This window comes from Triticum dicoccoides, chromosome 2A, assembly GCF_002162155.2.
Source record: "Triticum dicoccoides isolate Atlit2015 ecotype Zavitan chromosome 2A, WEW_v2.0, whole genome shotgun sequence".
Classification (NCBI taxonomy): domain Eukaryota; kingdom Viridiplantae; phylum Streptophyta; class Magnoliopsida; order Poales; family Poaceae; genus Triticum; species Triticum dicoccoides.
In genome coordinates, this window is record NC_041382.1 from 63,081,438 (window position 1) to 63,101,453 (window position 20,016).

Genomic DNA, 20,016 nt, shown 5'->3' on the forward strand with positions numbered 1-20,016 from the left:
ATAGAATGCGGAACGGGCTTTTGCCATGTCGCACTCCTCCTCCAGGGCATCCAAACTGTCCTGCTGATCGAGCTCGGCCTCTTTTTCTTCGTACATGCGCACTCGAGGTGAGTCATGAATTATGTCGCAAGGTAGAACTGCCTCTGCGTCGTACACCATAGAAAACGGTGTGTATCCGGTAGTGTGATTCGGCGTGGTTCGCAGCCCCCATAGTACGGAGTCGAGCTCCTCTACCCAGTGCGTGTTTGATTCCTTTAAGGACCGCACTAATCTGGGTTTAATGCCTCTTATGATAAGACCATTTGCTCGCTCGAATTGACCATTAGTTTGTGGGTGATAGACAGAAGCATAATCGAGCTTGATGCCCATGTTGCTGCACCAAAGTTTCACCTCGTCGGCTATAAAGTTCGCGCCGTTGTCAGTGATGATGCAGTGGGGGATGCCATAATGGTGTACAACCCCGGATATGAAGTCTATCACCGGTCCAGATTCAGCCGTTTTGACAAGTTTGGCTTCTATCCATTTGGTGAATTTATCCACCATGACTAGTAAGTATTTTTTTCTTATGGGTTCCCCCTTTAAGGGGCCCGACCATATCCAGCCCCCAGACCGCAAAGGGCCAAGTAATTGGGATTGTTTGGAGCGCGGTAGGCGGAATATGGCTTTGGTTTGCAAAAAGCTGGCAACCGACGCAATGTTGGACCAGATGTTGCGCATCTGCTTGAGCCGTCGGCCAATAGAAACCTGTACGGAAGGCCTTGCTTACAAGGGCCCGGGCTGCGGCGTGATGGCCGCCGAGTCCAGCATGGAGTTCTGCCAAAATCTTCCGCCCTTCCTCTTCGGAGATGCACCTTTGAAGGACTCCGGTAGTGCTTTTCCTATAAAGCTCTCCCTCGTGGACCTTGTAGGCTTTAGATCGCCGCACTTTGCAGCGTGCCTCATTTTGGTCCTCGGGTAGTTCCTGCCTGGTTAGGTAGGCCAGCAAATGGTTCTGCCCACGGGGCGATGACGGCCATTATCACGTGGGTTGAAGGTGTTATTTCGACGGCAGAGCCTCCGATTGTGTCAGAGTGTTCGGTATCTGATGTTGTGGCCGGGTCCGGATTATTGTTACCAGTGTCCCCCTCCCATACCACGGATGGCTTAAATAGTTTTTCCAGGAAGATGTTGGGTGGGACAGGGTCGCGTTTAGCGCTGATACGGGCGAGGATATCCGCCGCCTGATTGTTTTCCCGAGCCACATGGTGGAATTCAAGCCCCTCGAACCGAAATGACATTTTGTGGACGGCGTTGCAATATGCCACCATTTTCGGATCCTTGGCATCGAAGTCTCCATTTATTTGAGATATTGCGAGGTTTGAGTCCCCATGTACCTCCAGGCGTTGAATTCCCATTGAAACTGCCATCCGGAGAACATGTAATAGGGCCTCGTATTCGGCTGCGTTATTGGAGTCTGTGTATAGTATTTGGAGTACGTATTGCACTTTATCTCCGGTGGGGGACGTCAGGACGACACCAGCCCCCAGACCAGCCAGCATTTTAGAGTCGTCGAAGTGCATGATCCAATTGGAGTACGCGCCATACTCTTTAGGGAGTTCGGCTTCTGTCCATTCAGCGACAAAATCGGCCAGTACTTGCGACTTAATGGCTCGCCGTGGTCTATAAGTTATGTCGAACGGGAGGAGCTCGATAGCCCATTTGGCAATCCGGCCCGTGGCATCACGGTTTTTTATTATGTCGGTGAGTGGTACTTCGGAGGTCACCATAATTGAACACTCTTAAAAGTAGTGTCGTAATTTCTGGGATGCCATGAATACCGCGTATGCTATCTTTTGATAATGTGGGTACCATGATTTGCATGGAATGAGGACAGTGGATACAGAATATACCGGCTTTTGAAGTGGGAATTTTTGTCCGTCCGTCTCTCGTTCGACAACGAGCACTGCGCTTACAACTTGGTGAGTTGCCGCTATATTTAACAGCATTGGTTCACCAACATTTGGCGCGGCCAAGATTGGGTTGGTGGCCAGGATGGCTTTTATTTCTTCCAATCCGGCCGTGGCTGCGTCCATCCACTCGAAGTGTTCACTGCGCCGAAGAAGGCGATAAAGGGGGAGTGCCTTTTCTGCTAATCGGGAGATAAAGCGGCTTAAGGCTGCCACACATCTAGTTAACTTCTGGATTTGCTTGAGGTCAGTTGGGATAGCCAACTGCGACAGAGCCCGGATCTTAGCCGGATTTGCTTCAATTCCTCTGCTGGAGACGATAAAGCTCAGGAGCTTTCTGGCGGGTATGCCGAAAACGCATTTTTCTAGATTGAGCTTAATGTCGTATGTTCGGAGATTGTCGAACATGAGCCTCAAGTCATCTACTAAGGAGTCGACGTGTCTGGTTTTAACGACCACATCGTCGATGTATGCCTCCACTGTTTTGCCGATATGCTTTTCCAGACATGTCTGAATCATGCGCGGATACATTGCGCCGGTGTTTTTGAGCCCGAAGGGCATTGTGTTAAAATAGAAGGGGCCATATGGAGTGATAAATGCCGTTGCGGCTTGATCGGACTCCGCCATCTTAATTTGGTGGTAACCGGAGTATGCGTCGAGGAAGCACAATGAGTCGTGTCCTGCGGTAGCGTCGATAATTTGATTGATGCGAGGGAGGGGGAAGGGATCCTTTGGGCAAGCCTTATTAAGGTCCTTGAAGTCGACGCATAGGCGCCAGGATTTGTCCTTCTTTGGTACCATCACCAGGTTTGCTAGCCAGTCCGGATGCTTTATTTCTCTAATGAATCCGGCCTCCAGTAACTTGGCTAGCTCCTCTCCCATGGCTTGTTGCTTAGGTTCGGAGAAACGCCGAAAAGTCTGCTTGACCTACTTGAATCCTTTTAGAATGTTAAGGCTATGCTCGGCCAGCCTGCGTGGGATTCCTGGTATGTCTGAAGGATGCCAGGCGAATATGTCCCAATTCTCGCGCAGGAACTCCCATAGTGCGACTTGGAATTTTTGTGGGGTTTAACTATGCCCCGATGGATGCTATTTTTGTGGGGTCCGTTGGATGGACTTGGAATTTGACTATCTCATCCACTGGTTGAAAAGAGGTGGACTTGGATCTTTTGTCTAGTATCACGTTGTCCCTGTCCACTATGGAGCGAAGCACGGTTAACTCCTCCGCCACAAAGGCTTCGGATAATGCCTCGAGGGCCAGTGCGACTGTTTTGTTCTCGGCGCGGAGTGCTATATCCGGATCACTAGCTAGAGTGATGATTCCATTGGGCCCGGGCATTTTGAGCTTCATGTACCCGTAATGGGGTATGGCTTGGAAGATCGTGAATGCCTCCCGCCCTAGAAGGGCATGGTATCCGCTACTGAACGGGGCCACTTGGAATGTGATTTCTTCGGACCTGTAATTCTCCGGAGTGCCGAATACCACATCTAGTGTGATTTTCCTAGCGCAACGTGCCTCCCGACTAGGGATGATTCCTCGGAAGGTCGTGCTGCTTTGCTCAATACGGTTTCTGTCTATTTCCATTTTTTTGAAGAGTCTCCTCATAAATGAGGTTTAATCCGCTGCTGCCGTCCATGAGCACTTTAGTGAGCCCAAAGCTGTCCACAATTGGACTCAGGACCAAGACGGCTGGTGCCTGGGCTGTTTGGAATTTAGGTTCCTCACTGGCATTGAAGGTGATAGTCGTGTCGCTCCATGGATTTATTGCTGCCACGTGGCATACTTCGGCAAGACTGCGGAGTGCTCGCTTACGCCTATTATTTGAGGCGAAGGTCTCGAAGACTGTCAATACTGTATTATTGTCCACGGGATGGTGCGCTGAGGTGTTTCGGGTGAGGAGATCCTCGCCACTCTTGGCCACCTGCTGGAGTACCCAACATGCTCTAAGGTTGTGTGTTGGTATGGTATTCGCTGTACTATGAATTTTGCAGGGCCCGTTAAGCCATCCCTCCAATACAGTTCCACACCCTGTAGTAGGCTTTTGCTTCTTTGTAATTGATTCGGGCGACTTGTGAGAGTGCACCCTTTTAGTTCGGACTGGGGGTTTTGTCAGAGCCGGATTATCCCAAAATTTTGTTTGGGTTTTCCAGGCGCTTTCCATCGCACGGTACTTCCATACTACGGCTGCCAAGTCAGCGAAGTGTGCTATGTCACGGCGACTTATGGCGTTGAGGATTCCCTTGTCCATGCAATTGTTGCAAAAGAACGAAATTTCGTCTTCCTCGCGACAGCCCTTGACCTCATTCATTACAAGTAGGAATCTGGCCCAATAGTGATGTACTGTCTCTTGGGGCTCTTGCCTAATGTGGGAAAGATCGTTTGTATCTGGGTGGGTGGGTGGATTTAAGTCCAAACCTTGACCCAATCTGAGACCCCGGGGCGGGGGAGTTTCCGATCTTGGAAGTTCGGGCTCCGGGAGTTGCCCCGCAGGTTGAACATCCAGCCTGATTCTAGGTTCAGTGTTAGGGCGATGTCCTCCCATGGGTGAGTATCCAGCTCGGAGAGATCGAGAATCCGGAAATAGTTCGTCCTCGGGATAGAGGGAGAATTGCCGCATTGCTCTTCCACCACCGCTATCTGATGGGTGATCGGCGGAGAGTTAATCTCCCTTTGGTTGGGTTTAAGCCCAATCCGATCGTAGTCCGTAGCGACTCCCAGAGCGGCGATGCGATCCAAGAGCTCGTTCAAAGAGGAGAGTTCCATTGGATCCATCTGCTCGGTGAATTTCGAGCCGATGTGGAGGCTATTTTCGATGACCCAAGAAGTCATCATCGACGCAGCGGCCGAGCGGGCGGTCATGATGAAGCCACCTAGTCGGAGAGTTTGGCCTACAGCCAGGGTTCCCCCAGAGGTGATGTTGTCCTTGACAACAAGACGAGCCATCCCTCCTTATGATGACGACACAGTGGAACTCTCAATGAAAGCACCAATGTCGGTGTCAAAACCGGCGGATCTCGGGTAGGGGGTCCTGAACTTTGCGTCTAAGGTGGATGGTAACAGGAGGCAGGGGACACGATGTTTACCCAGGTTCGGGCCCTCTTGATGGAGGTAATACCCTACGTCCTGCTTGATTGTTCTTGATGATATGAGTATTACAAGAGTTGATCTACCACGAGATCGTAGAAGCTAAACCCTAGAAGCTAGCCTATGATATGATTGTATGTTGTCCTACGGACTAAACCCTCCGGTTTATATAGACACCGGGGGGGCTAGGGTTACACAAGGTCAGTTACAAGGGAGGAGATCTACATATCCGTATTGCCTAGCTTGCCTTCCACGCCAAGGAGAGTCCCATCCGGACACGGGACAAAGTCTTCAATCTTGTATCTTCATAGTCCAACAGTCCGGCCAAAGGATATAGTCCGGCTGTCCGGACACCCCCTAATCCAGGACTCCCTCACTATCAAACTACTTGTTACTTATAATTTCAGTGCTCGCAGAGAATACCTTGCTGAAAACCACTTGTCATTTCCTTCTGCTCCTCGTTGGGTTCGATACTCTTACTTATTGAAAGGACTACAATTGATCCCTATATTTTTGGGTCATCAAGGCTCTTTTCTGGCGCCATTGCCGGGGAGTGAAGCACTCTTGGTAAGTGGAAATTAGTAAGGAAAATTTATTACTACGTGCTGAAATTTACTGTCACTTGTTACTATGGAAAACAATCCTTTGAGGGGTTTGTTCGGGGTATCTTCACCTCGACCGGAACCACAATTAGTCACCCCTCAACCTACTGCACCTACTGAAAATATTGGCTATGAAATTCCTACGGGTATGATAGAACAACTACTAGCTAATCCTTATGCAGGAGATGGAACCGAACATCCTGATATGCACTTGATATATGTGGAACAAATATGTGGATTATTTAAGCTTGCGGGTTTACCCGGAGATGAAGCTAAGAAGAAGGTTTTCCCTTTACATTTGAAGGGAAAAGCATTGTCATGGTATAGGCTATGCGATCATATTGGATCTTGGAATTGGAATCGATTGAAATTGGAGTTTCACCAAAAAAGATATCCTATGCATCTAGTTCATCGTGATCGGAATTACATATATAATCTTTGGCCTTATGAAGGAGAACGTATTGCTCTAGCTTGGGGGAGGCTTAAATCATTATATTCATGCCCCAATCATGAGCTCTCAAGAGAAATTATCATTCAGAATTTTTATGCCCGGCTTTCTCATGATGATCGATCCATGCTTGATACTTCTTGTGCTGGTTCCTTTATGAAGAAGGCCATTGAATTCCGGTGGGATCTTTTAGAAAGAATTAAACGCAGCTATGAAGATTTGGAAGTCGACGAAGGTAAAGAGTGAGGTATTAAGCTTAAGTATGATTGTGTTAAATCTTTTATGAATACCGATGCTTTTCAAAACTTTAGCACTAAATATGGACTTGACTCTGAGATAGTAGCCTCCTTTTGTGAATCTTTTGCTACTCATGTTGATCTCCCTAATGGTAAGTGGTTCAAATATCACCCACCTATTAAGAAGAAATTAAAGAATTGGTAATAGCTAAAGATGAAACTATTATTTATAATGTTGATCCAGTTGTTCCTACTACTTATATTGAAAAACCACCTTTCCCTATTAATGAACATGCTAAAGTTTCAATTGTGGTCAATAAAAGTTATATTAGAACACCTAAACCAGCTGAACAAATTAAGGTAGAACCTAGTGTTGCTATGGTTAAGGATCTCCTGGTTGAAAATATAGATGGGCATGTTATTTACTTCTGTAATGAAGCTGCTAGAATTGCCAAACCCGATGAAAAAGATAAACATAGGCCTGTTGTTGGCATGCCTGTTGTCTCGGTTAAAATAGGAGATCAATTTATCATGGTTTATGTGACATAGGTGCTAGTGTGAGTGCTATTCCATTTATGTTTATATCAAGAGATTATGAATGACATAGCACGTGCTGAAATCAAAGACATAGATGTTACTATTAAACTTGCTAATAGAGACACCATCACACCACTTGGGATTGTTAGAGATGTTGAAGTTTTGTGTGGGAAAATAAAATACCCTACTGATTTTCTTGTTCTTGGTTCCCCACAAGATGACTTTTGTCCCATTATCTTTGGTAGACCTTTCTTGAACACCGTTAATGCTAAAATAGATTGTGAGGAAAAAACTGTCGGTGTTATTTTTGGTGATGAGTCTCATGAATTTAATTTTTCTAAGTTTAGTAGAAAGCATCATAAGAAATAATTGCCTGGTAAGGATGAAATTATTGGTCTTGCTTCTATTGTTGTACCTCCTACTGATCCACTAGAACAATATTTGCTAGACCATGATAATGATATACATATGCATGAAAGAAATGAAATAGATAAGATTTTCTTTGAACAGCGTCATCTGCTTAAACACAATTTGCCTATTAAAACTCTAGGAGGTCCTCCTCCACCTAAAGGTGATCCTGTGTTTGAATTAAAACAATTGCCAGACACTTTGAAATATGTTCTTCTTGATGAGAAAAAGATATATCCTGTTATTATTAGTGCTAACCTTTCAGAACATGAAGAAGAAATATTATTAAAGGTTCTGAAGAAGCACCGAGCTGCTATTGGGTATACTCTTGATGATTTAAAGGGCATTATTCCCACTCTCTGTCAGCACAAAATTAATATGGAACCTCATGCTAAACCCATTGTTGTCTTGTTGATCACCAACGACGTTTGAATCCTAAAATGAAAGAAGTGGTAAGAACTGAAATACTGAAGCTTCTGGAAGCAGGTATAATCTATCCTATAGCTGATAGTAGATGGGTAAGTCATGTTCATTGTGTCCCTAACAAGGGAGGTATTACTGTTGTTCCTAATGATAAGAATGAACTTATTCCGCAAAGAATTGTTACTGGCTACAGAATGGTAATTGATTTTAGAAAATTAAATAAAGCAACTAGAAAAGATCATTACCCTCTGCCTTTTATCTATCAAATGCTAGAAAGATTATCAAAGCACACACACTTTTCTTCCTTGATGGATATTCTGGTTTTTTCCCAACTACCTGTTTCACAGCCTGATCAAGAGAAAACCACATTTACTAGTCCTTTTGGAACTTATGCTTATAGACGTATGCCTTTTGGTTTATATAATGCACTTGATACTTTTCAAAGATGTATGACTGATATATTCTCTTATTTTTGTGAAAAGATTGTTGAGGTTTTCATGGATGATTTCTCCATTTACGGAACTTCTTTTGATGATTGCTTAAGCAACCTTGATCGAGTTTTGCAGAGAATCTTGTCTTGAATCGGGAGAAGTGCCACTTTATGGTTAAGGAAGGTATTGTCTTGGGACATAAAATTTCTGAATGAGGTATTGAGGTCGATAAAGCTAAATTTGATGCAATTGAGAAAATGCCATGTCCTAAAGATAGCAAAGGTATTCATAGTTTCCTCGATCATGCTGGTTTCTAAGGGAGGTTTATTAAAGACTTCTCTAAAATTTCTAGGCCTCTTACAAATCTTTTACAAAAGGAAGTTACATTTGTTTTTGATGATGATTGTGTAGAAGCCTTTGAAACACTTAAGAAAGCCTTGATTTCCGCACCTATCGTTCAACCACCTGATTGGAACTTACCTTTTGTAATTATGTTTGATGCTAGTGATTATGATGTTGGTGTTGTTCTAGGAAAAAGAGTTGATAAGAAATTAAATGTTATTCATTATGCTAGCAAAACTCTAGACAATGCTCAACGAAATTATGCTACTACTGAAAAGGAATTCTTAGCAGTGTTGTTTGCGTGTGATAAATTCAGATCTTACATTGTTGATTCTAAAGTAATTGTTCACACCGATCATGCAGCTATCAAATATCTTATGGAAAAGAAAGATGCCAAACCTAGACTCATTAGGTGGGTTCGTTCGCTACAAGAATTTGACTGACATATCACTGATAGAAAAGGAGCTGAGAACCTCGTGGCTGATAACTTGTCTAGGCTTGAAAATATTCTTGATGACCCACAACCTATTAATGATAGTTTTCCTGATGAACAATTAGCTGTAATAAATTTTTCTCATAACACTCCTTGGTATGTTGACTATGCTAATTATATTGTTGCTAAATACATACCACCTAGCTTCACTTACCAACAAAAGAAAAAATTCTTCTATGATTTAAGACTACTTTTGGGATGACCCACTCCTTTATAAAGAAGGAGCAGATCGTACTATTAGAGTTGTGTACCTGAGCATGAACAGGGACAAATCCTATGGAAACGTCACTCCGAAGCTTAATAGGGCATCATGCGGGAGACGGAACTGCTCACAAGGTATTGCAATCCGGGTTTTATTGGCCAACTCTGTTCAAGGATGCGCGTAAGTTTCGTTTATCTTGTGATGAATGTCAGAGAATTGTAAATATTGGTAAGCATAAGGAAATGCCTATGAATTATTCTCCTGTTGTTGAAACATTCGATGTTTCGGGTTTTGATTATATGGGACCTTTTCCTTCCTCTAATGGGTATACACATATTTTGGTTGTTGTTGATTATGTTACTAAATGGGTAGAAGCTATTCCAACCAGTAGTGCTGATCACAACACCTCTATAAAAATGCTTAAGGAAGTTATTTTCCCAAGGTTTGGAGTCCCTAGATATTTAATGATTGATGGTGATTCACACTTTATTCATGGTGCTTTCTGTAAAATGCTTGCTAAGTATGATGTTAACCATAGAATTGCATCACCTTATCATCCTTAGTCTTGTGGTCAAGTTGAACTTAGAAATAGGGAAATAAAATTAATTTTACAAAAGACTGTCAATAGGTCCAGGAAGAATTGGTCTAAGAAATTAGATGATGCACTTTGGGCTTATAGAACAGCATATAAAAATCCCATGGGTATGTCTCCTTATAAAATGGTTTATGGAAAAGCTTGTCATTTTACTCTTGAGTTAGAACATAAAGCATACTGAGCAATTAAAGAACTCAACTATGATTTCAAAATTGCTGGTGAAAAGAGTTTATTTGATATTAGCTCATTAGATGAATGAAGAACCCAAGCTTATGAAAATTCTAAGTTATTTAAAGAAAAGGTCAAAAGATGGCATGATAAAAGAATCCAAAAGCGTGAGTTCAAAGTTGGAGAATATGTTTGATACGTCTCCAACGTGTCTGTAATTTTTGATTGTTCCATGTTGTTATATTATCATTCTTGGATGTTTTGTAATCATTTTATATCATTTTTGGTACTAACCTATTGACATTGTGCCATGTGCGAGTTGCTGTTTTTTGCATGTTTTTTACATCACAGCTAATCAATATCAAACGGAGTCCAAACGTAGCGAAACTTTTTTGTGGATTTTTTTGGAACAGAAGATATCCAATGGGCCAGAGAAGCGCCTGGGGGTGCTCCGAGGGGAGCACAACCCACTAGGGCGCGCCTGGAGGCCCAGGCGCACCCTGGTGGGTTGTACCCACCCTGGGTGCCCCCCCCCCAGAATGCCTCTTTACTCTATAATTACCCCAATATTCCAGAAACCCTAGGGGAGTCGACGAAAATCAATTCTAGCCGCCGCAAGTTCCAAAAACACCAGATCCAATCTAGACACCATCACGGAGGGGTTCATCATGTCCATTGGTGCCTCTCTAATGATGCGTGAGTAGTTCTTTGTAGACCTTCAGGTCCGTAGTTAGTAGCTAGATGGCTTCCTCTCTCTTGTTTCATTCTCAATACAATGGTCTCTTGGAGATCCATATGATGTAATTCTTTTGCAGTGTGTTTGTTGGGATTCGATGAACTTTGAGTTTATGATCAGATCTATCTCTTTTATCCATGGAAGTTATTTGAGTCTTCTTGATCTCTTATATGCATGATTGATTATAGCCTCATATTTCTTCTCTGATATTTGGGTTTTGTTTGGCCAACTTGATCTATTTATCTTGCAATGGGAAGAGGTGCTTTGTGATGGGTTCGATCTTACGGTGCTTGATCCCACTGACAGAAGGGGAATCGACACATATGTATCTGATACGTCTCCAATGTATCTACTTTTCCAAACACTTTTGACCTTGTTTCGGACTCTAACTTGCATGATTTGAATGGCACTAACCCGGACTGACGTTGTTTTCAGCAGAATTGCCATGGTGTTATTTTTGTGCAGAATAAAAAGCTCTCGGAATGACCTGAAAATCAATGGAGATTATTTTTGGAAATAATAAAAAATATTGGCGAAAGAATCAGCACCAGGGGGTCCACACCCTAGCCTAAAGGGTGGGGGCACCCAGCCCTTAGGGTGGGCCCTCCGACCTTGTGGGGCCCTTGGACCTCCACCGACCTCAACTCCAACTCCATGTATTCACTTTTAGGGAGAAAAAATAGAAAGAAGGATTCATCGCGTTTTACAATACGGAGCCACCGCCAAGCCCTGTTCTTCCTCGGGAGGGCAGATCTAGAGTCCGTTCGGGGCTCCGGAGAGGGGAATTCGTCGCCATCGTCATCATCAACCATCCTCCATCACCAATTCCATGATGCTCACCGTCGTTCATGAGTAATTCCATCGTAGGCTTGCTGGGCCGTGATGGGTTGGATGAGATTTACCTTGTAATTGAGTTCGTTTCGTTAGGGTTTCATCCCTAGTATCCACTATGTTCTAAGATCGATGTTGCTATGACTTTGCTGTGCCTAATGCTTGTCAGTAGGGCTCGAGTGCCATGATTTCAGATCTGAGCCTATTATGTTTTCATGAATACATTTGTGTTCTTGATCCAATATTGCAAGTTATAGTCACCTACTACGTGTTATGATCTGGCACCCCCGGAGTGACAATAGTCGGGACCACTCCCGGTGATGACCGTAGTTTGAGGAGTTCATGTGTACACTAAGTGTTAATGCTTTGGTCCGGTACTCTATTAAAAGGAGGCCTTAATATCCCTTAGTTTACAATAGGACCCCGCTGCCACGGGAGGGTAGGACAAAAGATATCATGCAAGTTCTTTTCGATAAGCATGTATCACTATATTCGGAATACATGCCTACATTATATTGATGAAATGGAGCTAGTTCTGTGTCACCCTATGTTATAACCTTTGCATGATGAATGCCATCCGACATAATATCCATCATGGATCCATTGCCTATGAGCTTTTCACATATTGATCTTTGCTTCGTTACTTTTCCGTTGCCACTGTTACGATTGCTACAAAACTGCTACTGTTACTTTTGCCACTGTTACCGCGACTTCCATACTACTTTGCTACTAAATACTTTGTTGCAGATATTATGTCTTTCAGGTGTCGTTGAATTGACAACTCATCTACTAATACTCAAGAATATTCTTTGGCTCCCCTTGTGTCGAATCAAAAAAATTGGGTTGAATACTCTACCCTCGTAAACTATTGCGATCCCCTATACTTGTGGGTTATTGATAATCCCCAAGTGCAAGGAATCATCGTAGCAATTTCCAAAGGTGGAAGTGATAAATATGGAGTGTCAAACCCACAAGGAGCTAAAGGTAAGATCAATATTCTCTCAAGCCCTATCTACCACTGATGTGACTCTACGTACACCGAACGTTTGCTTCCAACTAACAACAAGAAATAAAACTATGTTGTGGGTATGAAGTGGATAACTTTGCATGAAATCGGAGAGCTAAAATATGAAAGTAGGTGTTGTTCTCATAAAGTTAGAGTATATTACTAAATATTATAAATAGCGAGTGTGGAATAATGGTGGATCGGTGTGCTGAATTGTCCTAGGCAATTGTTAACAAGACCGGAAATCACTATTGCAATTTCATATGAGGGAGAGGCATAAGCTAACATACTTTCTCTACTTGGGTCATATGCACTTATGATTGAAACTCTAGCAAGCATCCGCAACTACTAGAGATCATTAAGGTGAAACCCAACCATAGCATTAAAGCATCAAGTCCTCTTTATTCCCATACGCAACAACCCCCTTACTCGGGTTTGTGTTTCAGTCACTCACCAACCCACTATAAGTGAATCATGAACGTATTGCAACACCCTACAGCGGGAATCCCTCACGCTTGCGCGACACGGAGGGCACCATAGGACAGCACCAAAGTAAAACATACAACTCATACCAATCTAGATCATCAGTCAACCCAAAGACAAAGGATATCTACTCAAAACATCATAGGATGGCAACACATCATTGGATCATAATATGTGGCATAAAGCACCATGTTCAAGTAGGGATTACAGCGGGGTGCGGGAGAGTGGACCGCGTAAAAGAGATGAGGATGGTGGTGATGATGATGGTGATGTTGATGAAGACGATCACCACGGCGATGATTCCCCTCTCGATGGCACTCCGGTGCCACCAAGAGAGAGGAGGATAGGTTCTCCCCCTTGTGCTTCCTCCTCCATGGCCTCCCCTGGATGGGGAGAGGTTCTCCCTCTAGTCCTTGGCCTTCATACGATAATGGCCCCTCTGGGATCCTCCTCCATGCCCTCTGGTGATGATGGCACCCTCCGGCAGGGTGCCGGAGAGGGCCTAGATTGGTTTTTGGTGGCTACGGAGGCTTCTTGCGGCGGAACTCCTGATCTAGGTTTCTTTCTAGAAGTTTTGGGTTATATAAGAGGTGTTGGAGTCGGGAACAAGGCAGGGGGGTCTCTGGGCTGTCCACGAGGCAGGGGGGCGCGCGCCCCACCCTCATTGGCAGCCCGAGACTCTTCTGGCCCAGTTATTTTACTTCCTGGCCTTCTTCTGGTCCAAAAATAAGCTCTATCAAGTTTCAGGTCAATTCGACTCCGTTTGGTTTTCCTTTTCTGCGATACTCAAAAACAACGAAAAACAGAAACTGGCACTAGGCTCTAGGTTAATAGGTTAGTCCCAAAAATCATATAAAATAGCATACAAATGCATATAAAACATCCTAGATGGATAATATAATAGCATGAATACTTCATAAATTATAGATACGTTGGAGATGTATCAATTATCAAGAACTTTTTCTACCGCCGTTGTCGGGGAGCATAGCTCTATTCTTTGAGTCACTTGGGATTTATATCTGTTGATCACTATGAGGAACTTGAAAGATCAAAGAACTAAGATTTTTGCCTCAACTATGAGGGGAGGTAAGGAACTGTCATCTAGCTCTGCACTTGATTCTCCTTCTGTTTTGAGTAAACTTGCGACACTGTAACATCCCAAATTTTCAATTTGGAATGTTATACAAATAGATCATTATTGCATATCATATTTTATTTGCATTTTGGTTGATCCTAGAAATTCTACGCAACTCAAGGACCCTCGGAGAGAGTTGGGGATTTCGTTATTTTCATATTTGAGTTTTCTCAAATTTTGGAAATAGGATCATTTGATTTTATTTATTTATCTTCAATTATTTCTATTATCAAAATATGGGAGAGGAATAAAATGACTTTCCCAAAAATAAAGAAATATTGAGGATTTAATAAATAAATCAAATAAGATTTTATTTTGGTTTTATTTGCTATTTTATTTGAATTTAGGAAAAATGTGCGTTTTTTAAAATTTGCATTTAGGCCCCAAATAAATGTTCATCCTGTGCGGCTTGATTTTAGAAGCCGGGGAAAATTTATTTCGGGATTTTTGGAGTCCGTTTAGTATTTCTTTTTTTTCGAGCGTAATTATTTAAAAAAAAGTCTGAACCGACTCTGGGCCGTAACCGGCCAGGACTCCGCCTGGCCGGGCCTTTATATAGCCGCTGCCCGAGGCCCGACAGCCCAGCCGCGCCCCGCCCCCAAACCCTAACCCTAGAGCCGCCGTCGCCGCTGCCGCACCGCCGCCCGCCGCCCGCCTCGCGGCGCCGCCGCCGCCCCGCCGCCGCCGGAGGTAGTTTTTTTTCTCCGCCGGTTTTTTTCAGAAAACCGATCGGTTTTTTCAGAAAACCGATCGGTTTTTTCGTCGGTTTTGTTCAATTTTTTTAGTTTTGTTTTTTTAAATAGATCGGTTTTTAGTTTTATTTAATTAGCGAGTGTTCTCCCGTTCGTTCGTTTTAATGAACGTTCGTCGTTTTTCTTTTTCTCGGATTAAATCCGTGATTTTTTTGATCGCGATCTTTGATCCGATGTTCGTTTTAGTATAACTTTTCGCTCGTTTATCGGAATCAGGCGATTCAAGCGCCTGGAGTTTCGTCTCGAAACCCTCTTTCCGTTTAACCAACTCAAACAAGTTTTTGCCAATGTAAAAATTGCCCTAGATCCAGAATAGTAAATGAAGCCTGTTTCTTTTGCCGTTTGTATTTCGTTGCTTCGTTCGATTTGATTCTTTTTGCCAACCGAAGTTCTTAAGTTGAACGTTTTGGTTAGATCTCTTATTTGAGTTTTACTTGTGCATTAGTTGAGTACTTATTTTATGCTTGTTTGTTTGCAATAGAGTACCCGGAGTGCGCCGCTTGCTACTTCGAATCGCTAGGTTTTGCAGATCATCAACAAGGCAAGTAACACTTTGATCATACTTCCAATTACCCAGTTTTATTGCATTAGATCAACCCTCACACATTGCATGATTAGGATCTAATTAAATTGTGGGTTTGGGAAGTAGTTGAGGTAGTACCTATTACCTATTATTATCAAACCCTTGGGAGTTACTTCTACGTTTGCTTTATGCCATGCTATGCTAGTAGACGTGGACTGGGTGAGTGAAATCCATGACATATGTGAGATTTTTAAATTAAAAGGTTTGTCTAAGGTGGCAACTTAAATATATATCTGGGTGGATTGAGGCACCTGGGTATTCCAGTGATTTCCTGTTTTTCTTTTGGACCGCCACCCAGGCTCAAAGGGATCATGAGATTATTCATGCTAGAAACTTCCGTGTGCAGCCACAAGCTACTATGGGCTCTAGCATAGTTGAGTAGGTTGTGCGAACTCTTACAGTGGTAGACTAGCAGATGTAGGGGAAAGTAGGTGTAACGGTCTACCCGATCGTAAGGTGCTAGCGCTTCTCAAAGACTATGTCTCGGTCATCCGTTTCTCAAACACCATGCAGTGCAAGAAATCAAACGGAGGCGATCGAGTCTTGTGCGGAAAAGTGTGCAAACCTCTGCAGAGTGTATAAACTAATCATGGTTAGCCATGTCCCCGGTTACGGACATCTTGAGTATCTAGTACCTGGATGATCATGTGAATCTCAACATGTTACTCTAAAATTAATTTTATTGGGTTTTGTTTAATGTTGATGCTTAATTGGGATTGAGAATGCTGTCAACCATTCTCAATGTTTAACAACTACCTTGATAGTTAAATAAAATTTATTCCTTTGCAGTAGGGAAAAATTGGCTTTACGCAAAACTGTAATCATAGAGCTTTCCACCAGCCAAATATGCATATAGTATAGCTTTATTTTTTCATTACTCTCTATGTGTTACATTGCCAGCATATTCCATGTGCTGACCCATTTCGAGCTGCAACGTTAATGCTGCAGACTTTTCAGACGACGATTAAGGTGCTTTTAGGTCATGGTTCTATACTCAGTGATGTCGTTGTAGTTGATGGACTCACTTATCTTCCAAGTCTTCCGCTGTTATCGTTATTAGATGGCCTTAAGCCATATTTATTGTAATAAGTTCTCATTTGAGACTCTCGATGTAATAGGTGTGTCATTGATACTCTGTTATAAATCCTTCAAGTATCGTGTGGTGTCAGCATTACTGATCCAGGGATGACACCTGAGCATAGAGATTGGACCGTTTGAGGTCTGGTCGCTACAGACACCTACTCCTGCTATTGATTCCGATACGTCGCATGTTATTGATGATGCCACTTCTGCTATGCATGATGCTTATGATGATACTACTTCTGTGCTTGATGATATTGTGCCACTAGGTGAATTTCTTGATGAACAACTTGCTAGGGTTAGAGATAATCAAATTACTAAAACTGATGATATTATTGAAGATTATGATTATGATTCTCCCCTAGATATGAATTGTCTATTGTTCCTGAGGGTTGTGTTATGGATGAAGAAACTGATACAGACTTCTTTGCTTGTAATGATAGGGAGGATCTTAAGAAATTGTTAGTTAAGCTGAAAGAAAAATCTTTGAATGCTAGAACGAAATATGATCCCGCTTTTGCTACTTCACCTATCTTTGTTACTGATAAGGATTATGAATTCTCTGTCGATCATGAGTTAGTTACTTTGGTTGAATCTGATCCTTTTCATGGTTATGAATCGGAAATAGTTGTGGCACATCTTACTAAATTGAATGATATAGCCACCTTATTTGCTCATGAGGAAAAAATTCACTATTAATATATCCTTACATTGTTTCCTTTCTCATTAAATGGTGATGCTAATGCTAAGATATGGTTTAATTCTCTTGCTCCTGGTTGTGTGCGTAGTCTCCAGGATATGATTTATTACTTCTCTGCAAAATATTTCCCTGCTCATAAGAAACAAGTTGCTTTAAGGGAAATATATAATTTTGTGTAAATTGAAGAAGGGAGTCTCCCACAAGCTTGGGGGGAGGCTTCTCCAATTACTTAGTGCTTTGCCTGATAATCCTCTCAAGAAAAATGAAATACTTGATATCTTTTATAATGGACTAACCGGTGCTTCCAGAGACCACTTGGATAGTTGTGCTGGTTGTGTTTTCAGGGAAAAACTATTGAGCAAGTTGAATTGCTATTGGATAATATATTGAGTAATGAAAATGATTGGGCACTTCCTGAACCAACTTCGAAGCCAACTCCGAAGAAAAGGGGTATTCTATTTCTCAGTCCTGAAGATATTCAAGAGGCAAAGAAATCTATGAAAAAAAGGTATTAAAGCTGAAGATGTTAAAAATTTACCACCTATTGAAGAAATACACGGTCTTGATAACCCGACACAGGTAGTAGAGGTAAACTCTCTTCGTAGATTTGGTGAAGGTGATATTCCTCATAATAAGTCTGCTATACAATGCTTGGATGAGTTTGATAATTTTATTGTTAAATAAGAAAACTTCAATGCTTATGTTAGTAGACAACTGAAACGTAATGCTTACATACTAGATCACCTGAGCAATTATATGAATAGTACTGTTAATGATCTTAAGACTATTATTAAACATGCTTCCATGGTTGCGACTCCAGTAGAATAAGTACTTAAACCTCGGGATGATTTGCTTAATGCGTTGAATAGTAAGAACAATGATAATGTTGTTAGGGTTATGACTAGAGGTGGTAAGATGACCCAGGAACCTTTGTATCCTGAGGGGCATCCCAAGAGAATTGAGCAGGATTCTCAAAGGATTAATACTAATGCACCTAGTCCTTGTTCTAAAAAGAAAAAGAAAACTGATAGGACTTTCCATGCTAGTGAACCAGCTATAGACACACCTGAGAATCCCAATGATATTTCTATTTCTGATGCTGAGAGACAATCTGGTAATGAACATGAACCTAGTACAAATGTTTATGATGATGTTCATCTTGATGCTCAACCTAGTAATGATAATGATGTAGAGATTAAACCTGTTGTTGATCTTGATAACCCACAATCAAAGAATCAACGTTATTATAAGAGACTTTGTTACTATGAAACACGGTAAAGAAAGAGAACCATGGATACAGACGATCACCGCGGCGATGATTCCCCTCCCGATGGCACTCCGGTGCCACCAAGAGAGAGGAGGAGAGGTTCTCCTCCTTGTGCTTCCTCCTCCATGGCCTCCCCCTGGATGGGGAGAGGTTCTCCCTCTGGTCCTTGGCCTTCATGGTGATGATGGCCCCTCTGGGATCCTCCTCCATGCCCTCCGGTGATGATGGCCCCCTCCGACAGGGTGCCAGAGAGGGCCTAGATTGGTTTTCGGTGGCTACGGAGGCTTCTAGCGGCGGAACTTCTGATCTAGGTTATTTTCTGGAGGTTTCTGTATTTATAGGAATTTTTGGCGTCGATCTCACATCTAGAAGGTGCCTGATTCGTCCACGAGGCAGGCCCACGTGCCTGGGGGGTGGGCGCGCCCCCACCCTCGTGGACGCCCCGGGACTCTTCTGGCCCAACTCTTTTACTCCGGGGTCTTCTTTTGGTCCATAAAAAATCGTCAAAATTGGCACGTCCATTGGACTCCGTTTGATATTCCTTTGCTGTAAAACTCAAAAACAAGGAAGAAAACAAAAACTGGCACTGGGCTCTTGGTTAATAGGTTAGTCCCAAAAACCATATAAAATAGCATATAAATGCATATAAAACATCCAAGGTTGATAATATAATAGCATGAATACTTCATAAATTATAGATATGTTGAAGACGTATCAACATCCCCAAGCTTAATTCCTGCTCGTCCTCGAGTAGGTAAATGATAAAAGAAATAATTTATGAAGTATGAATGCTAGCAAGTGCATAAGTTTCATCAATGATAGTTCCAATCACTTTTTCTAACATCATTATATATCATAACAGTAGCTCATTTTCATAAAACTTTTCATGATCAAGTAACAAGCTATTCACATGTTAAAGTATAGGTCATAAACTCTCTTGAAACTAACAAACTATATTCTCAGTCATCAAACAATTGCAATTCACCTTATTTTCAGGAAGGGTCTATGTCAGAGCTTTGATTTAGCAAAATCCACATACTCAACTATCATTTAGTCTTTCACAATTGCTAACACTTGTGACGCCCGGATAATTAAGCTACAGTAATTCCACGCTCATCATGCCATGACACCTCGGTTACTGTTACTATCCTCGCAATAATTCGAAACCGTTCGAAATTCGTATTCAAATTAATGATAGCAATAAAAGTTATCAAAAATTAAAACAAAAATGTTCGGTGGTTGTCGAATATTACAAAGGTAATTATGGTGCAGCAAACACATTTTTATAAAATGTCTAAATAATTTAAAGTGATTTAAAACAGAAAAGAAAATAAATAAAAGCAAAAACAGAAAAACTAAAACTAAAGCAAAAGGAAAGGAGAAAGACCCCCTGGGCTTCGGCCCATTCCCTCGCACCCGGTCGGCCCAGGTGGCCCAGCTGCCACCTCCCCAGCTCTGTCACCACCTCCCCACACCCCCCCCCCACTGTTCGTCCGACCGCGCCCGCGTCGCCGTCGGACCAGCTCG